The 15,000-nt window shown below is 37.0% G+C and overlaps 48 pseudogenes; all 48 read left to right on the top strand.

Moving 5' to 3' along the window:
• Positions 1–26: 26 nt before the first annotated feature.
• Positions 27–145, top strand: LOC148443703 (5S ribosomal RNA; annotated as a pseudogene).
• A 116-nt stretch (positions 146–261) lies between these two features.
• Positions 262–380, top strand: LOC148443702 (5S ribosomal RNA; annotated as a pseudogene).
• A 116-nt stretch (positions 381–496) lies between these two features.
• LOC148443701 (5S ribosomal RNA) lies at positions 497–615 on the top strand (annotated as a pseudogene).
• A 116-nt stretch (positions 616–731) lies between these two features.
• On the top strand, positions 732–850 carry LOC148443700 (5S ribosomal RNA; annotated as a pseudogene).
• A 116-nt stretch (positions 851–966) lies between these two features.
• On the top strand, positions 967–1,085 carry LOC148443699 (5S ribosomal RNA; annotated as a pseudogene).
• Positions 1,086–1,200: 115 nt separating this feature from the next.
• Positions 1,201–1,319, top strand: LOC148443698 (5S ribosomal RNA; annotated as a pseudogene).
• Positions 1,320–1,435: 116 nt separating this feature from the next.
• Positions 1,436–1,554, top strand: LOC148443697 (5S ribosomal RNA; annotated as a pseudogene).
• A 116-nt stretch (positions 1,555–1,670) lies between these two features.
• LOC148443696 (5S ribosomal RNA) lies at positions 1,671–1,789 on the top strand (annotated as a pseudogene).
• Positions 1,790–1,905: 116 nt separating this feature from the next.
• On the top strand, positions 1,906–2,024 carry LOC148443695 (5S ribosomal RNA; annotated as a pseudogene).
• A 116-nt stretch (positions 2,025–2,140) lies between these two features.
• On the top strand, positions 2,141–2,259 carry LOC148443694 (5S ribosomal RNA; annotated as a pseudogene).
• A 115-nt stretch (positions 2,260–2,374) lies between these two features.
• Positions 2,375–2,493, top strand: LOC148443693 (5S ribosomal RNA; annotated as a pseudogene).
• Positions 2,494–3,078: 585 nt separating this feature from the next.
• Positions 3,079–3,197, top strand: LOC148443692 (5S ribosomal RNA; annotated as a pseudogene).
• A 115-nt stretch (positions 3,198–3,312) lies between these two features.
• Positions 3,313–3,431, top strand: LOC148443691 (5S ribosomal RNA; annotated as a pseudogene).
• A 116-nt stretch (positions 3,432–3,547) lies between these two features.
• On the top strand, positions 3,548–3,666 carry LOC148443690 (5S ribosomal RNA; annotated as a pseudogene).
• Positions 3,667–3,782: 116 nt separating this feature from the next.
• On the top strand, positions 3,783–3,901 carry LOC148443689 (5S ribosomal RNA; annotated as a pseudogene).
• A 351-nt stretch (positions 3,902–4,252) lies between these two features.
• LOC148443688 (5S ribosomal RNA) lies at positions 4,253–4,371 on the top strand (annotated as a pseudogene).
• A 116-nt stretch (positions 4,372–4,487) lies between these two features.
• LOC148443687 (5S ribosomal RNA) lies at positions 4,488–4,606 on the top strand (annotated as a pseudogene).
• Positions 4,607–4,957: 351 nt separating this feature from the next.
• Positions 4,958–5,076, top strand: LOC148443686 (5S ribosomal RNA; annotated as a pseudogene).
• A 341-nt stretch (positions 5,077–5,417) lies between these two features.
• On the top strand, positions 5,418–5,536 carry LOC148443685 (5S ribosomal RNA; annotated as a pseudogene).
• A 116-nt stretch (positions 5,537–5,652) lies between these two features.
• On the top strand, positions 5,653–5,771 carry LOC148443684 (5S ribosomal RNA; annotated as a pseudogene).
• Positions 5,772–5,887: 116 nt separating this feature from the next.
• LOC148443683 (5S ribosomal RNA) lies at positions 5,888–6,006 on the top strand (annotated as a pseudogene).
• A 116-nt stretch (positions 6,007–6,122) lies between these two features.
• Positions 6,123–6,241, top strand: LOC148443682 (5S ribosomal RNA; annotated as a pseudogene).
• Positions 6,242–6,357: 116 nt separating this feature from the next.
• LOC148443681 (5S ribosomal RNA) lies at positions 6,358–6,476 on the top strand (annotated as a pseudogene).
• A 115-nt stretch (positions 6,477–6,591) lies between these two features.
• Positions 6,592–6,710, top strand: LOC148443680 (5S ribosomal RNA; annotated as a pseudogene).
• Positions 6,711–7,061: 351 nt separating this feature from the next.
• On the top strand, positions 7,062–7,180 carry LOC148443679 (5S ribosomal RNA; annotated as a pseudogene).
• Positions 7,181–7,296: 116 nt separating this feature from the next.
• LOC148443678 (5S ribosomal RNA) lies at positions 7,297–7,415 on the top strand (annotated as a pseudogene).
• A 116-nt stretch (positions 7,416–7,531) lies between these two features.
• LOC148443677 (5S ribosomal RNA) lies at positions 7,532–7,650 on the top strand (annotated as a pseudogene).
• Positions 7,651–7,766: 116 nt separating this feature from the next.
• Positions 7,767–7,885, top strand: LOC148443676 (5S ribosomal RNA; annotated as a pseudogene).
• Positions 7,886–8,236: 351 nt separating this feature from the next.
• On the top strand, positions 8,237–8,355 carry LOC148443675 (5S ribosomal RNA; annotated as a pseudogene).
• Positions 8,356–8,471: 116 nt separating this feature from the next.
• LOC148443674 (5S ribosomal RNA) lies at positions 8,472–8,590 on the top strand (annotated as a pseudogene).
• A 351-nt stretch (positions 8,591–8,941) lies between these two features.
• Positions 8,942–9,060, top strand: LOC148443673 (5S ribosomal RNA; annotated as a pseudogene).
• A 341-nt stretch (positions 9,061–9,401) lies between these two features.
• On the top strand, positions 9,402–9,520 carry LOC148443672 (5S ribosomal RNA; annotated as a pseudogene).
• A 341-nt stretch (positions 9,521–9,861) lies between these two features.
• Positions 9,862–9,980, top strand: LOC148443671 (5S ribosomal RNA; annotated as a pseudogene).
• A 116-nt stretch (positions 9,981–10,096) lies between these two features.
• On the top strand, positions 10,097–10,215 carry LOC148443670 (5S ribosomal RNA; annotated as a pseudogene).
• Positions 10,216–10,331: 116 nt separating this feature from the next.
• On the top strand, positions 10,332–10,450 carry LOC148443669 (5S ribosomal RNA; annotated as a pseudogene).
• Positions 10,451–10,566: 116 nt separating this feature from the next.
• On the top strand, positions 10,567–10,685 carry LOC148443668 (5S ribosomal RNA; annotated as a pseudogene).
• A 116-nt stretch (positions 10,686–10,801) lies between these two features.
• Positions 10,802–10,920, top strand: LOC148443667 (5S ribosomal RNA; annotated as a pseudogene).
• Positions 10,921–11,035: 115 nt separating this feature from the next.
• LOC148443666 (5S ribosomal RNA) lies at positions 11,036–11,154 on the top strand (annotated as a pseudogene).
• Positions 11,155–11,270: 116 nt separating this feature from the next.
• Positions 11,271–11,389, top strand: LOC148443665 (5S ribosomal RNA; annotated as a pseudogene).
• A 351-nt stretch (positions 11,390–11,740) lies between these two features.
• On the top strand, positions 11,741–11,859 carry LOC148443664 (5S ribosomal RNA; annotated as a pseudogene).
• A 116-nt stretch (positions 11,860–11,975) lies between these two features.
• On the top strand, positions 11,976–12,094 carry LOC148443663 (5S ribosomal RNA; annotated as a pseudogene).
• Positions 12,095–12,210: 116 nt separating this feature from the next.
• On the top strand, positions 12,211–12,329 carry LOC148443662 (5S ribosomal RNA; annotated as a pseudogene).
• A 116-nt stretch (positions 12,330–12,445) lies between these two features.
• LOC148443661 (5S ribosomal RNA) lies at positions 12,446–12,564 on the top strand (annotated as a pseudogene).
• Positions 12,565–13,842: 1,278 nt separating this feature from the next.
• Positions 13,843–13,961, top strand: LOC148443660 (5S ribosomal RNA; annotated as a pseudogene).
• A 115-nt stretch (positions 13,962–14,076) lies between these two features.
• Positions 14,077–14,196, top strand: LOC148443659 (5S ribosomal RNA; annotated as a pseudogene).
• Positions 14,197–14,312: 116 nt separating this feature from the next.
• Positions 14,313–14,431, top strand: LOC148443658 (5S ribosomal RNA; annotated as a pseudogene).
• A 116-nt stretch (positions 14,432–14,547) lies between these two features.
• LOC148443657 (5S ribosomal RNA) lies at positions 14,548–14,666 on the top strand (annotated as a pseudogene).
• Positions 14,667–14,781: 115 nt separating this feature from the next.
• On the top strand, positions 14,782–14,900 carry LOC148443656 (5S ribosomal RNA; annotated as a pseudogene).
• The last annotated feature ends 100 nt before the right edge of the window (positions 14,901–15,000 follow it).

Raw genomic sequence — 15,000 nt, 5'->3', positions numbered from 1 at the left:
GAGGTCTAAAGTTAATGCTTTTGAGCTCCTTCAGCCAAACCACACTGGACATGCCCAATCTCATCTGATCTTGGAAGCTATGCAGTGTTGGGCCTGGTTAGTACTTGGATGGGAGACCACCTAGGAATCCCAGGTGCTGTAGGTAATTTTATACTGCCATAACAGTCTTTTCTATTACATTTTACATTTAATTTTTTCAACTTATCAATGACTTTACTTGAGTTAAGAAGTAATAGAGGTCTAAAGTTAATGCTTTTGAGCAACTACAGCCAAACCACAATGGACATACCCAATCTTTTCTGATCTTGGAAGCTATGCAGTGTTGGGCCTGGTTTGTACTTGGATGGGAGACCACCTGGGAATACCTGGTGCTGTAGGTAATTTTAGACAGCCATAACATTCTTTTCTATTACATTTTACATTTAATTTTTTCAACTTATCAATGAATTTACTTGAGTTAAGAAGTAATAGAGGTCTAAAGTTAATGCTTTTGAGCACCTACAGCCAAACCACACAGGACATGCCCAATCTCGTCTGATCTTGGAAGCTATGCAGTGTTGGGCCTGGTTAGTACTTGGACAGGAGACCACCTGGGAATACCAGGTGCTGTATGTAATTTTATACTGCCATAACATTCTTTTCTATTACATTTTACATTACATTTTTTCAACTTATCAATGAATTTACTTGAGCTAAGAAGTAAAAAAAGTCTAAAGTTAATGTTTTTGAGCACCTACAGCCAAACCACACTGGACATGCCCAATTTCGTCTTATCTTGGAAGCTATGCAGTGTTGGGCCTGGTTAGTACTTGGATGGGAGACCACCTGGGAATACCTGTTGCTGTAGGTAAATTTATACTGCCATAACAGTCTTTTCTATTACATTTTACATTTAATTTTTTCAACTTATCAATGAATTTACTTGAGTTAAGAAGTAATAGAGGTCTAAAGTTAATGTGTTTGAGCACCTATAGCCAAACCACAGTGGACATGCCCAATCTAATCTGATCTTGGAAGCTATGCAGTGTTTGGCCTGGTTAGTACTTGGATGGGAGACCACCTCGGAATACCAGGAGCTGTAGGTAATTTTATACTGCCATAACATTCTTTTCTATTATATTTCTCATTTAATTTTTCAACTTATCAATGAATTTACTTGAGTTAAGAAGTAAAAGAGGTCTAAAGTTAATGTTTTTGAGCACCTACAGCAAAACCACACTGGACATGCCCAATCTCGTCTGATCTTGGAACCTATGCAGTGTTGGGCCTGGTTAGTACTTGGATGGGAGACCACCTGGGAATACCAGGTGCTGTAGGTAATTTTATACTGCCATAACATTCTTTTCTATTACATTTTACATTTAATTTTTTCAAATTATCAATGAATTTACTTGAGATAAGAAGTAATAGAGGTCTAAATTTAATGCTTTTGAGCACCTACAGCCAAACCACAATGGACATACCCAATCTTTTCTGATCTTGGAAGCTATGCAGTGTTGGGCCTGGTTTGTACTTGGATGGGAGACCACCTGGGAATACCTGGTGCTGTAGGTAATTTTAGACAGCCTTAACATTCTTTCCTATTACATTTTACATTTAATTTTTTCAACTTATCAATGAATTTACTTGAGTTAAGAAGTAATAGAGGTCTAAAGTTAATGCTTTTGAGCACCTACAGCCAAACCACACAGGACATGCCCAATCTCGTCTGATCTTGGAAGCTATGCAGTGTTGGGCCTGGTTAGTACTTGGACAGGAGACCACCTGGGAATACCAGGTGCTGTATGTAATTTTATACTGCCATAACATTCTTTTCTATTACATTTTACATTACATTTTTTCAACTTATCAATGAATTTACTTGAGCTAAGAAGTAAAAGAAGTCTAAAGTTAATGTTTTTGAGCAACTACAGCCAAACCACACTGGACATGCCCAATTTCGTCTGATCTTGGAAGCTATGCAGTGTTGGGCCTGGTTAGTACTTGGATGGGAGACCACCTGGGAATACCTGTTGCTGTAGGTAAATTTATACTGCCATAACAGTCTTTTCTATTACATTTTACATTTAATTTTTTCAACTTATCAATGAATTTACTTGAGTTAAGAAGTAATAGAGGTCTAAAGTTAATGTTTTTGAGCACCTACAGCCAAACAACAGTGGACATGCCCAATCTAATCTGATCTTGGAAGCTATGCAGTGTTGGGCCTGGTTAGTACTTGGATGGGAGACCACCTCGGAATACCAGGAGCTGTAGGTAATTTTATACTGCCATAACATTCTTTTCTATTACATTTCTCATTTAATTTTTCAACTTATCAATGAATTTACTTGAGTTAAGAAGTAAAAAAGGTCTAAAGTTAATGTTTTTGAGCACCTACAGCCAAACCACACTGGACATGCCCAATCTCGTCTGATCTTGGAACCTATGCAGTGTTGGGCCTGGTTAGTACTTGGATGGGAGACCACCTGGGAATACCAGGTGCTGTAGGTAATTTTATACTGCCATAACATTCTTTTCTATTACATTTTACATTTAATTTTTTCAACTAATCAATGAATTTCCTTGAGTTAAGAAGTAACAGAGGTCTAAAGTTAATGCTTTTGAGCACCTACAGCCAATCCACACTGGACATGCCCAATCTCGTCTTATCTTGGTAGCTATGCAGTGTTGAGCCTGGTCAGTACTTGGAAGGGAACCACCTGGGAAAACCAGGTGCAGTAGGTAACTTTATACTGCCATAACATTCTTTTCTATTACATTTTACATTTAATTTTTTCAACTTATCAATGAATTTACTTGAGTTAAGAAGTAAAAGAGGTTTAAAGTTAATGTTTATGAGCACCTACAGCCAAACCACACTGTACATGGCCAATGTCGTCTGATCTTGGAAGCTATGCAGTGTTGGGCATGGTTAGTACTTGGATGGGAGACCACCAGGGAATACCAGGTGCAGTAGTTCTTTTTATCATACTATAACATTCTTTTCTATTACATTTTACATTTAATTTTTTCAACTTATCAATGAACTTATTTGAGTTAAGAAGTAAAAGTGGTCTACAGTTAATGTTTTTGAGCGCCTACAGCCAAACCACACTGGACATGCCCAATCTTGTCTGATCTTGGAAGCTATGCAGTGTTTGGCCTGGTTAGTACTTGAATGGCAGACCACCTGGGAATACCAGGTGCAATAGGTAATTTTATACTGCCATAACATTCTTTTCTATTAAATTTTCATTTAATTTTTTCAACTTATCAATGAATTTACTTGAGTTAAGAAGTAATAGAGGTCTAAAGTTAATATTTTTCAGCACCTATAGCCAAATCACACTGGACATGGCCAATGTCGTCTGATCTTGGAAGCTATGCAGTGTTGGGCATGGTTAGTACTTGGATGGGAGACCACCTGGGAATACCAGGTGCTGTAGGTAATTTTATATAGTAAAAACATTCTTTTCTATTACATATTACATTACATTTTTTCAACTTATCAATGAATTTACTTGAGTTAAGAAGTAAATGAGGTCTAAAGTTAATTCTTTTGAGCACCTACAGCCAAACCACACTGGACATGGCCAATCTCATCTGATATTGGAAGCTATGCAGTGTTGGGCCTGGTTAGTACTTGGATGGGAGACCACCAGGGAATACCAGCTGCTGTAGTTCATTTTATCATACTATAAAATTATTTTCTATTACATTTTACATTTAATTTTTTCAACTTATCAATGAACTTACTTGAGTTAAAAAGTAATAGAGGTCTAAAGTTAATGTTTTTGTGCAACTACAGCCAATCCTCACTGGACATGCCCAATCTCGTCTGATCTTGGAAGCTATACAGTGTTGGGCCTGGTAAGTACTTGGATGGGATACCACCAGGGAATACCAGGTGCAGTAGGTAATTTTATACTGCCATAACATTCTTTTCTATTACATTTTACATTTAATTTTTTCAACTTATCAATGAATTTACTTGAGTTAAGAAGTAAAAGAGGTCTAAAGTTAATTTATTTGAGGGCCTACAGCCAAACCACACTGGACATGCCCAATCTCGTCTGATCTTGGACGCTATGCCATGTTGTGCCTGGTAAGTACTTGGATGGGAGAACACCTGGGAATAACAGGTGCTGTACATCATTTTATACTGCCATAACATTCTTTTCTATTACATTTTACATTAAAATTTTTCAACTTATAAATTAATTTACTTGAGTTAAGAAGTAAAAGAGGTCTAATATAATTATTTTTGATCGCCTGCAGACAAACCACACTGGACATGCCCAATCTCTTCTGATCTTGGAAGTTATGCAGTGTTGGGCCTGGTTAGTACTTGGATGGGAGACCACCTGGGAATACCAGGTGCAATAGGTAATTTTATACTGCCATAACATTCTTATCTATTACATTTTACATTTAATTTTTTCAACTTATCAATGATTTTACTTAAGTTAAGAAGTAATAGAGGTCTAAAGTTAATGTTTTTGAGCACCAACAGCCAAACCACACTGGACATGCCCAATCTCCTCTGATCTTGGAAGCTATGCAGTGTTGGACCTGGTTAGTACGTGGGTGGGAGACCACCTGGGAATACCAGGTGCTGTAGATGATTTTATACAGCCAAAACATTCTTTTCTATTACATTTTACATTAAATTTTTTCAACTTATCAATGAATTTACTTGAGTTAAGAAGTAAAAGAGGTATAAAGTTAATGTTTTTGAGCACATACAGCCAAAGCACACTGGACAATAACAATCTCATCTGATCTTGGAAGCTATGCAGTGTTGGGCCTGGTTAGTACTTGAATGGGAGACCACCTGGGAATACCAGATGCTGGAGGTAATTTTAGATAGCCTTAACATTCTTTTCTATTACATTTTACATTTAATTTATTCAACTTAGCAATGAATTTACTTGAGCTAAGAAGTAAAAGAGGTCTAAAGCTAATGTTTTTGAGCACCTACAGCCAAACCACACTGGACATGCCCATTCTCGTCTGATCTTGGAAGCTATGCAGTGTTTGGCCTGGTTAGTAGTTGGATGGGAGACCACGTGGGAATACCAGGTGCTGTAGGTAATTTTATATTGCCATAACATTCTTTTCTATTACATTTTACATTTAATTTTTTCAACTTATCAATGAATTTACTTGAGTTAAGAAGTAATAGAGGTCTAAATTTAATGCTTTTGAGCACCTACAGCCAAAGCACACTGGACATACCCAATCTTTTCTGATAATGGAAGCTATGCAGTGTTGGGCCTGGTTTGTACTTGGATGGGAGACTACCTGGTGCTGTCGGTAATTTTAGACAGCCATAGCATTCTTTTCTATTACATTTTACATTTAATTTTTTCAACTTATCAATGAATTTACTTGAGTAAAGAAGTAAAAGAGGTCTAAAGTTAATGTTTTTGAGCTCCTTCAGCCAAACCACACTGGACATGCCCAATCTCATCTGATCTTGGAAACTATGCAGTGTTTGGCCTGGTTAGTACTTGGATGGGAGACCACCTGGGACTACCAGGTGCTGTAGGTAATTTTATACTGCCATAACATTCTTTTCTATTACATTTTACATTTAATTTTTTCAACTTATCAATGAATTTACTTGAGTTAAGAAGTAATAGAGATCTAAATGTAATGCTTTTGAGCACCTACAGCCAAAGCACACTGGACATACCCAATCTTTTCTGATCTTGGAAGCTATGCAGTGTTGGGCCTGGTTTGTACTTGGATGGGAGACCACCTGGGAATACCTGGTGCTGTAGGTAATTTTAGACAGCCATAACATTCTTTTCTATTACATTTTACATTTCATTTTTTCAAATTATCATTGAATTTACTTGAGTTAAGAAGTAAAAGAGTTCTAAAGTTAATGTTTTTGAGTACCTACAGCCAAACCACACTGGACATGCCCAATCTCGTCTGATCTTGGAAGCTATGCAGTGTTTGGCCTGGTTAGTACTTGGATGGGAAACCACCTGGGAATACCAGGTGCTGTATGTAATTTTATACTGCCATAACATTCTTTTCTATTACATTTTACATTACATTTTTTCAACTTATCAATGAATTTACTTGAGCTAAGAAGTAAAAGAAGTCTAAAGTTAATGTTTATGAGCACCTACAGCCAAACCACACTGGACATGCCCAATTTCGTCTGATCTTGGAAGCTATGCAGTGTTGGGCCTGGTTAGTACTTGGATGGGAGACCACCTGGGAATACCTGTTGCTGTAGGTAAATTTATACTGCCATAACATTCTTTTCTATTACATTTTACATTTAATTTTTTCAACTTATCAATGAATTTACTTGAGTTAAGAAGTAATAGAGGTCTAAAGTTAATGTTTTTGAGCACCTACAGCCAAACCACATTGGACATGCCCAATCTCGTCTGATCTTGGAAACTATGCAGTGTTGGGCCTGGTTAGTACTTGGATGGGAGACCACCTCGGAATACCAGGAGCTGTAGGTAATTTTATACTGCCATAACATTCTTTTCTATTACATTCCTCATTTAATTTTTCAACTTATCAATGAATTTACTTGAGTTAAGAAGTAAAAGAGGTCTAAAGTTAATGTTTTTGAGCACCTACAGCCAAACCACACTGGACATGCCCAATCTCGTATGATCTTGGAACCTATGCAGTGTTGGGCCTGGTTAGTACTTGGATGGGAGACCACCTGGGAATACCAAGTGCTGTAGGTAATTTTATACTGCCATAACATTCTTTTCTATTACATTTTACATTTAATTTTTTCAACTAATCAATGAATTTCCTTGAGTTAAGAAGTAACAGAGGTCTACAGTTAATGCTTTTGAGCTCCTACAGCCAATCCACACTGGACATGCCCAATCTCGTCTTATTTTGGTAGCTATGCAGTGTTGGGCCTGGTCAGTACTTGGAAGGGAAACCACCTGGGAAAACCAGGTGCTGTAGTTCATTTTATCATACTATAACATTCTTTTCTATTACATTTTACATTTAATTTTTTCAACTTATCAATGAACTTATTTGAGTTAAGAAGTAAAAGTGGTCTACAGTTAATGTTTTTGAGCGCCTACAGCCAAACCACACTGGACATGCCCAATCTCGTCTGATCTTGGAAGCTATGCAGTGTTGGGCCTGGTTAGTACTTGAATGGGAGACCACCTGGGAATACCAGGTGCTGTAGGTAATTTTATACTGCCATAACATTCTTTTCTATTACATTTTACATTTAATTTTTTCAACTTATCAATGAATTTACTTGAGTCAAGAAGTAAAAGATGTCTAAAGTTAATGTTTTTGAGCACCTATAGCCAAACCACACTGGACATGGCCAATGTCGTCTGATCTTGGAAGCTATGCAGTGTTGGGCATGGTTAGTACTTGGATGGGAGACCACCTGGGAATACCAGGTGCTGTAGGTAATTTTATATAGCCATAACATTCTTTTCTATTACATATTACATTACATTTTTTCAACTTATCAATGAATTTACTTGAGTTAAGAAGTAAATGAGGTCTAAAGTTAACTCTTTTGAGCACCTACAGCCAAACCACACTGGACATGCCCAATCTCGTCTGATATTGGAAGCTATGCAGTGTTGTGCCTGGTTAGTACTTGGATGGGAGACCACCAGGGAATACCAGCTGCTGTAATTCATTTTATCATACCATAAAATTCTTTTCTATTACATTTTACATTTAATTTTTTCAACTTATCAATGAACTTACTTGAGTTAAAAAGTAATAGAGGTCTAAAGTTAATGTTTTTGTGCAACTACAGCCAATCCTCACTGGACATGCCCAATCTCGTCTGATCTTGGAAGCTATACAGTGTTGGGCCTGGTAAGTACTTGGATGGGATACCACCAGGGAATACCAGGTGCAGTAGGTAATTTTATACTGCCATAACATTCTTTTCTATTACATTTTACATTTAATTTTTTCAACTTATCAATGAATTTAGTTGAGTTAAGAAGTAGAAGAGGTCTAAAGTTAATTTATTTGAGGGCCTACAGCCAAACCACACTGGACATGCCCAATCTCGTCTGATCTTGGACGCTATGCCATGTTGTGCCTGGTAAGTACTTGGATGGGAGAACACCTGGGAATAACAGGTGCTGTACATCATTTTATACTGCCATAACATTCTTTTCTATTACATTTTACATTTAAATTTTTCAACTTATAAATTAATTTACTTGAGTTAAGAAGTAAAAGAGGTCTAATATAATTATTTTTGATCGCCTGCAGACAAACCACACTGGACATGCCCAATCTCTTCTGATCTTGGAAGCTATGCAGTGTTGGGCCTGGTTAGTACTTGGATGGGAGACCACCTGGGAATACCAGGTGCAATAGGTAATTTTATACTGCCATAACATTCTTATCTATTACATTTTACATTTAATTTTTTCAACTTATCAATGATTTTACTTAAGTTAAGAAGTAATAGAGGTCTAAAGTTAATGTTTTTGAGCACCAACAGCCAAACCACACTGGACATGCCCAATCTCCTCTGATCTTGGAAGCTATGCAGTGTTGGACCTGGTTAGTACGTGGGTGGGAGACCACCTGGGAATACCAGGTGCTGTAGATGATTTTATACAGCCAAAACATTCTTTTCTATTACATTTTACATTTAATTTTTTCAACTTATCAATGAATTTACTTGAGTTAAGAAGTAAAAGAGGTATAAAGTTAATGTTTTTGAGCACATACAGCCAAAGCACACTGGACAATAACAATCTCATCTGATCTTGGAAGCTATGCAGTGTTGGGCCTGGTTAGTACTTGAATGGGAGACCACCTGGGAATACCAGATGCTGGAGGTAATTTTAGATAGCCTTAACATTCTTTTCTATTACATTTTACATTTAATTTATTCAACTTAGCAATGAATTTACTTGAGCTAAGAAGTAAAAGAGGTCTAAAGCTAATGTTTTTGAGCACCTACAGCCAAACCACACTGGACATGCCCATTCTCATCTGATCTTGGAAGCTATGCAGTGTTTGGCCTGGTTAGTAGTTGGATGGGAGACCACGTGGGAATACCAGGTGCTGTAGGTAATTTTATATTGCCATAACATTCTTTTCTATTACATTTTACATTTAACTTTTTCAACTTATCAATGAATTTACTTGAGTTAAGAAGTAATAGAGGTCTAAATTTAATGCTTTTGAGCACCTACAGCCAAAGCACCCTGGACATACCCAATCTTTTCTGATCATGGAAGCTATGCAGTGTTGGGCCTGGTTTGTACTTGGATGGGAGACTACCTGGTGCTGTCGGTAATTTTAGACAGCCATAGCATTCTTTTCTATTACATTTTACATTTAATTTTTTCAACTTATCAATGAATTTACTTGAGCAAAGAAGTAAAAGAGGTCTAAAGTTAATGTTTTTGAGCTCCTTCAGCCAAACCACACTGGACATGCCCAATCTCATCTGATCTTGGAAGCTATGCAGTGTTTGGCCTGGTTAGTACTTGGATGGGAGACCACCTGGGACTACCAGGTGCTGTAGGTAATTTTATATTGCCATAACATTCTTTTCTATTACATTTTACATTTAACTTTTTCAACTTATCAATGAATTTACTTGAGTTAAGAAGTAATAGAGGTCTAAATTTAATGCTTTTGAGCACCTACAGCCAAAGCACACTGGACATACCCAATCTTTTCTGATCATGGAAGCTATGCAGTGTTGGGCCTGGTTTGTACTTGGATGGGAGACTACCTGGTGCTGTCGGTAATTTTAGACAGCCATAGCATTCTTTTCTATTACATTTTACATTTAATTTTTTCAACTTATCAATGAATTTACTTGAGCAAAGAAGTAAAAGAGGTCTAAAGTTAATGTTTTTGAGCTCCTTCAGCCAAACCACACTGGACATGCCCAATCTCATCTGATCTTGGAAGCTATGCAGTGTTTGGCCTGGTTAGTACTTGGATGGGAGACCACCTGGGACTACCAGGTGCTGTAGGTAATTTTATACTGCCATAACATTCTTTTCTATTACATTTTACATTTAATTTTTTCAACTTATCAATGAATTTACTTGAGTTAAGAAGTAATAGAGATCTAAATGTAATGCTTTTGAGCACCTACAGCCAAAGCACACTGGACATACCCAATCTTTTCTGATCTTGGAAGCTATGCAGTGTTGGGCCTGGTTTGTACTTGGATGGGAGACCACCTGGGAATACCTGGTGCTGTAGGTAATTTTAGACAGCCATAACATTCTTTTCTATTACATTTTACATTTCATTTTTTCAAATTATCATTGAATTTACTTGAGTTAAGAAGTAAAAGAGTTCTAAAGTTAATGTTTTTGAGTACCTACAGCCAAACCACACTGGACATGCCCAATCTCGTCTGATCTTGGAAGCTATGCAGTGTTTGGCCTGGTTAGTACTTGGATGGGAAACCACCTGGGAATACCAGGTGCTGTATGTAATTTTATACTGCCATAACATTCTTTTCTATTACATTTTACATTACATTTTTTCAACTTATCAATGAATTTACTTGAGCTAAGAAGTAAAAGAAGTCTAAAGTTAATGTTTTTGAGCACCTACAGCCAAACCACCCTGGACATTCCCAATTTCGTCTGATCTTGGAAGCTATGCAGTGTTGGGCCTGGTTAGTACTTGGATGGGAGACCACCTGGGAATACCTGTTGCTGTAGGTAAATTTATACTGCCATAACATTCTTTTCTATTACATTTTACATTTAATTTTTTCAACTTATCAATGAATTTACTTGAGTTAAGAAGTAATAGAGGTTTAAAGTTAATGTTTTTGAGCACCTACAGCCAAACCACATTGGACATGCCCAATCTCGTCTGCTCTTGGAAACTATGCAGTGTTGGGCCTGGTTAGTACTTGGATGGGAGACCACCTCGGAATACCAGGAGCTGTAGGTAATTTTATACTGCCATAACATTCTTTTCTATTACATTCCTCATTTAATTTTTCAACTTATCAATGAATTTACTTGAGTTAAGAAGTAAAAGAGGTCTAAAGTTAATGTTTTTGAGCACCTACAGCCAAACCACACTGGACATGCCCAATCTCGTCTGATCTTGGAACCTATGCAGTGTTGGGCCTGGTTAGTACTTGGATGGGAGACCACCTGGGAATACCAGGTGCTGTAGGTAATTTTATACTGCCATAACATTCTTTTCTATTACATTTTACATTTAATTTTTTCAACTAATCAATGAATTTCCTTGAGTTAAGAAGTAACAGAGGTCTAAATTTAATGCTTTTGAGCACCTACAGCCAATCCACACTGGACATGCCCAATCTCGTCTTATTTTGGTAGCTATGCAGTGTTGGGCCTGGTCAGTACTTGGAAGGGAAACCACCTGGGAAAACCAGGTGCAGTAGGTAATTTTATACTGCCATAACATTCTTTTCTATTACATTTTACATTTAATTTTTTCAACTTATCAATGAATTTACTTGAGTTAAGAAGTAAAAGAGGTCTAAAGTTAATGTTTTTGAGCGCCTACAGCCAAATCACACTGTACATGGCCAATGTCGTCTGATCTTGGAAGCTATGCAGTGTTGGGCATGGTTAGTAGTTGGATGGGAGACCACCAGGGAATACCAGGTGCTGTAGTTCATTTTATCATACTATAACATTCTTTTCTATTACATTTTACATTTAATTTTTTCAACTTATCAATGAACTTATTTGAGTTAAGAAGTAAAAGTGGTCTACAGTTAATGTTTTTGAGCGCCTACAGCCAAACCACACTGGACATGCCCAATCTCGTCTGATCTTGGAAGCTATGCAGTGTTGGGCCTGGTTAGTACTTGAATGGGAGACCACCTGGGAATACCAGGTGCTGTAGGTAATTTTATACTGCCATAACATTCTTTTCTATTAAATTTTACATTTAATTTTTTCAACTTATCAATGAATTTACTTGAGTCAAGAAGTAAAAGATGTCTAAAGTTAATGTCTTTGAGCACCTATAGCCAAACCACACTGGACATGGCCAATGTCGTCTGATCTTGGAAGCTATGCAGTGTTGGGCATGGTTAGTACTTGGATGGGAGACCACCTGGGAATACCAGGTGCTGTAGGTAATTTTATATAGCCATAACATTCTTTTCTATTACATATTACATTACTTTTTTTCAACTTATCAATGAATTTACTTGAGTTAAGAAGTAAATGAGGTCTAAAGTTAACTCTTTTGAGCACCTACAGCCAAACCACACTGGGCATGCCCAATCTCGTCTGATATTGGAAGCTATGCAGTGTTGGGCCTGGTTAGTACTTGGATGGGAGACCACCAGGGAATACCAGCTGCTGTAGTTCATTTTATCATACTATAAAATTCTTTTCTATTACATTTTACATTTAATTTTTTCAACTTATCAATGAACTTACTTGAGTTAAAAAGTAATAGAGGTCTAAAGTTAATGTTTTTGTGCACCTACAGCCAATCCTCACTGGACATGCCCAATCTCGTCTGATCTTGGAAGCTATACAGTGTTGGGCCTGGTAAGTACTTGGATGGGATACCACCTGGGAATACCAGGTGCAGTAGGTAATTTTATACTGCCATAACATTCTTTTCTATTACATTTTACATTTAATTTTTTCAACTTATCAATGAATTTACTTGAGTTAAGAAGTAAAAGAGGTCTAAAGTTAATTTATTTGAGGGCCTACAGACAAACCACACTGGACATGCCCAATCTCGTCTGATCTTGGACGCTATGCCATGTTGTGCCTGGTAAGTACTTGGATGGGAGAACACCTGGGAATAACAGGTGCTGTACATCATTTTATACTGCCATAACATTCTTTTCTATTACATTTTACATTTAAATTTTTCAACTTATAAATTAATTTACTTGAGTTAAGAAGTAAAAGAGGTCTAATGTAAATATTTTTGATCGCCTGCAGACAAACCACACTGGACATGCCCAATCTCTTCTGATCTTGGAAGCTATGCAGTGTTGGGCCTGGTTAGTACTTGGATGGGATACCACGTGCAATAGGTAATTTTATACTGCCATAACATTCTTTTCTATTACATTTTACATTTAATTTTTTCAACTTATCAATGAATTTACTTGAGTTAAGAAGTAAAAGAGGTCTAAAGTTAATGTTTTTGAGCACATACAGCCAAAGCACACTGGACAATAACAATCTCATCTGATCTTGGAAGCTATGCAGTGTTGGGCCTGGTTAGTACTTGGATGGGAGACCACCTGGGAATACCAGATGCTGGAGGTAATTTTATACTGCCATAACATTCTTTTCTATTACATTTTACATTTAATTTTTTCAACTTATCAATGAATTTACTTGAGTTAAGAAGTAAAAGAGGTCTAAAGTTAATGTTTTTGAGCACATACAGCCAAAGCACACTGGACAATAACAATCTCATCTGATCTTGGAAGCTATGCAGTGTTGGGCCTGGTTAGTACTTGGATGGGAGACCACCTGGGAATACCAGATGCTGGAGGTAATTTTATACTGCCATAACATTCTTTTCTATTACATTTTACATTTAATTTTTTCAACTTATCAATGAATTTACTTGAGTTAAGAAGTAAAAGAGGTCTAAAGTTAATGTTTTTGAGCACCTACAGCCAAACCACACTGGACATGCCCAATCTCGTCTGATCTTGGACGCTATGCCGTGTTGGGCCTGGTAAGTACTTGGATGGGAGAAAACCTGGGAATACCAGGTGCTGTACATCATTTTATACTGATATAACATTCTTTTCTATTACATTTTACATTTAATTTTTTCAACTTATCAATGAATTTTCTTGAGTTAAGAAGTAATAGAGGTCTAAAGTTTTTGCTTTTGAACATCAACAGCCAAACCACACTGGACATGCCCAATCTCATCTGATCTTAGAGGCTATGCAGTGTTGGGCCTGGTTAGTACTTGGATGGGAGACCACCTGGGAATACCAGGTGCTGTAGGTAATTTTATGCAGCCATAACATTCTTTTCTATTACATTTTACATTTAATTTTTTCAACTTATCAATGAATTTACTTGAGTTAAGAAGTAATAGAGGTCTAAAGTTAATGTTTTGAGCACCTACAGCCAAACCACACTGGACATGCCCAATCTCGTCTGATCTTGGAAGCTATGCCGTGTTGGGCCTGGTTACTACTTGGGTGGGAGACCACCTTGTTAATACCAGGTGCTGTAGGTAATTTTATTCAGCCAAAACATTCTTTTCTATTACAATTTACATTTAATTTTTTCAACTTATCAATGAATTTACTTGAGTTAAGAAGTAAAAGAGGTCTAAAGTTAATGTTTTTGAGCACCTACAGCCAAAGCACACTGGACATGCCCAATCTCATCTGTTCTTGGAAGCTATGCAGTGGTGGGCCTGGTTAGTACTTGGATGGGAGACCACCTAGGAATCCCAGGTGCTGTAGGTAATTTTATACTGCCATAACAGTCTTTTCTATTACATTTTACATTTAATTTTTTCAACTTATCAATGAATTTACTTGAGTTAAGAAGTAATAGAGGTCTAAAGTTAATGCTTTTGAGCACCTACAGCCAAACCACACTGGACATGCCCAATCTCGTTTGATCTTGGAAGCTATGCAGTGTTGGGCCTGGTTAGTACTTGGACGGGAGACCTCCTGGGAATACCAGGTGCTGTAGGTAATTTTATATAGTCATAACATTCTTTTCTATTACATTTTACATTTCATTTTTCAACTTATCATTGAATTTACTTGAGTTAAGAAGTAAAAGAGGTATAAAGTTAATGTTTTTGAGCACCTACTGCCAAACCACACTGGACATTCCCAATCTCGTCTGATCTTGGAAGCTGTGCAGTGGTGGGCCTGGTTAGTACTTGGATGGGAGACCACCTAGGAATCCCAGGTGCTGTAGGTAATTTTATACTGCCATAACAGTCTATTCTACTACATTTTACATTTAATTTTTTCAACTTATCAATGAATTTACTTGAGTTAAGAAGTAATAGAGGTCTAAA

This window comes from Taudactylus pleione, unplaced genomic scaffold, assembly GCF_031769625.1.
Source record: "Taudactylus pleione unplaced genomic scaffold, aTauple2 ptg001270l, whole genome shotgun sequence".
NCBI classification, from domain to species: Eukaryota; Metazoa; Chordata; class Amphibia; order Anura; family Myobatrachidae; genus Taudactylus; species Taudactylus pleione.
Note: the sequence above shows the minus strand (reverse complement) of the source record. Positions and strands in the feature narration are given on the sequence as shown.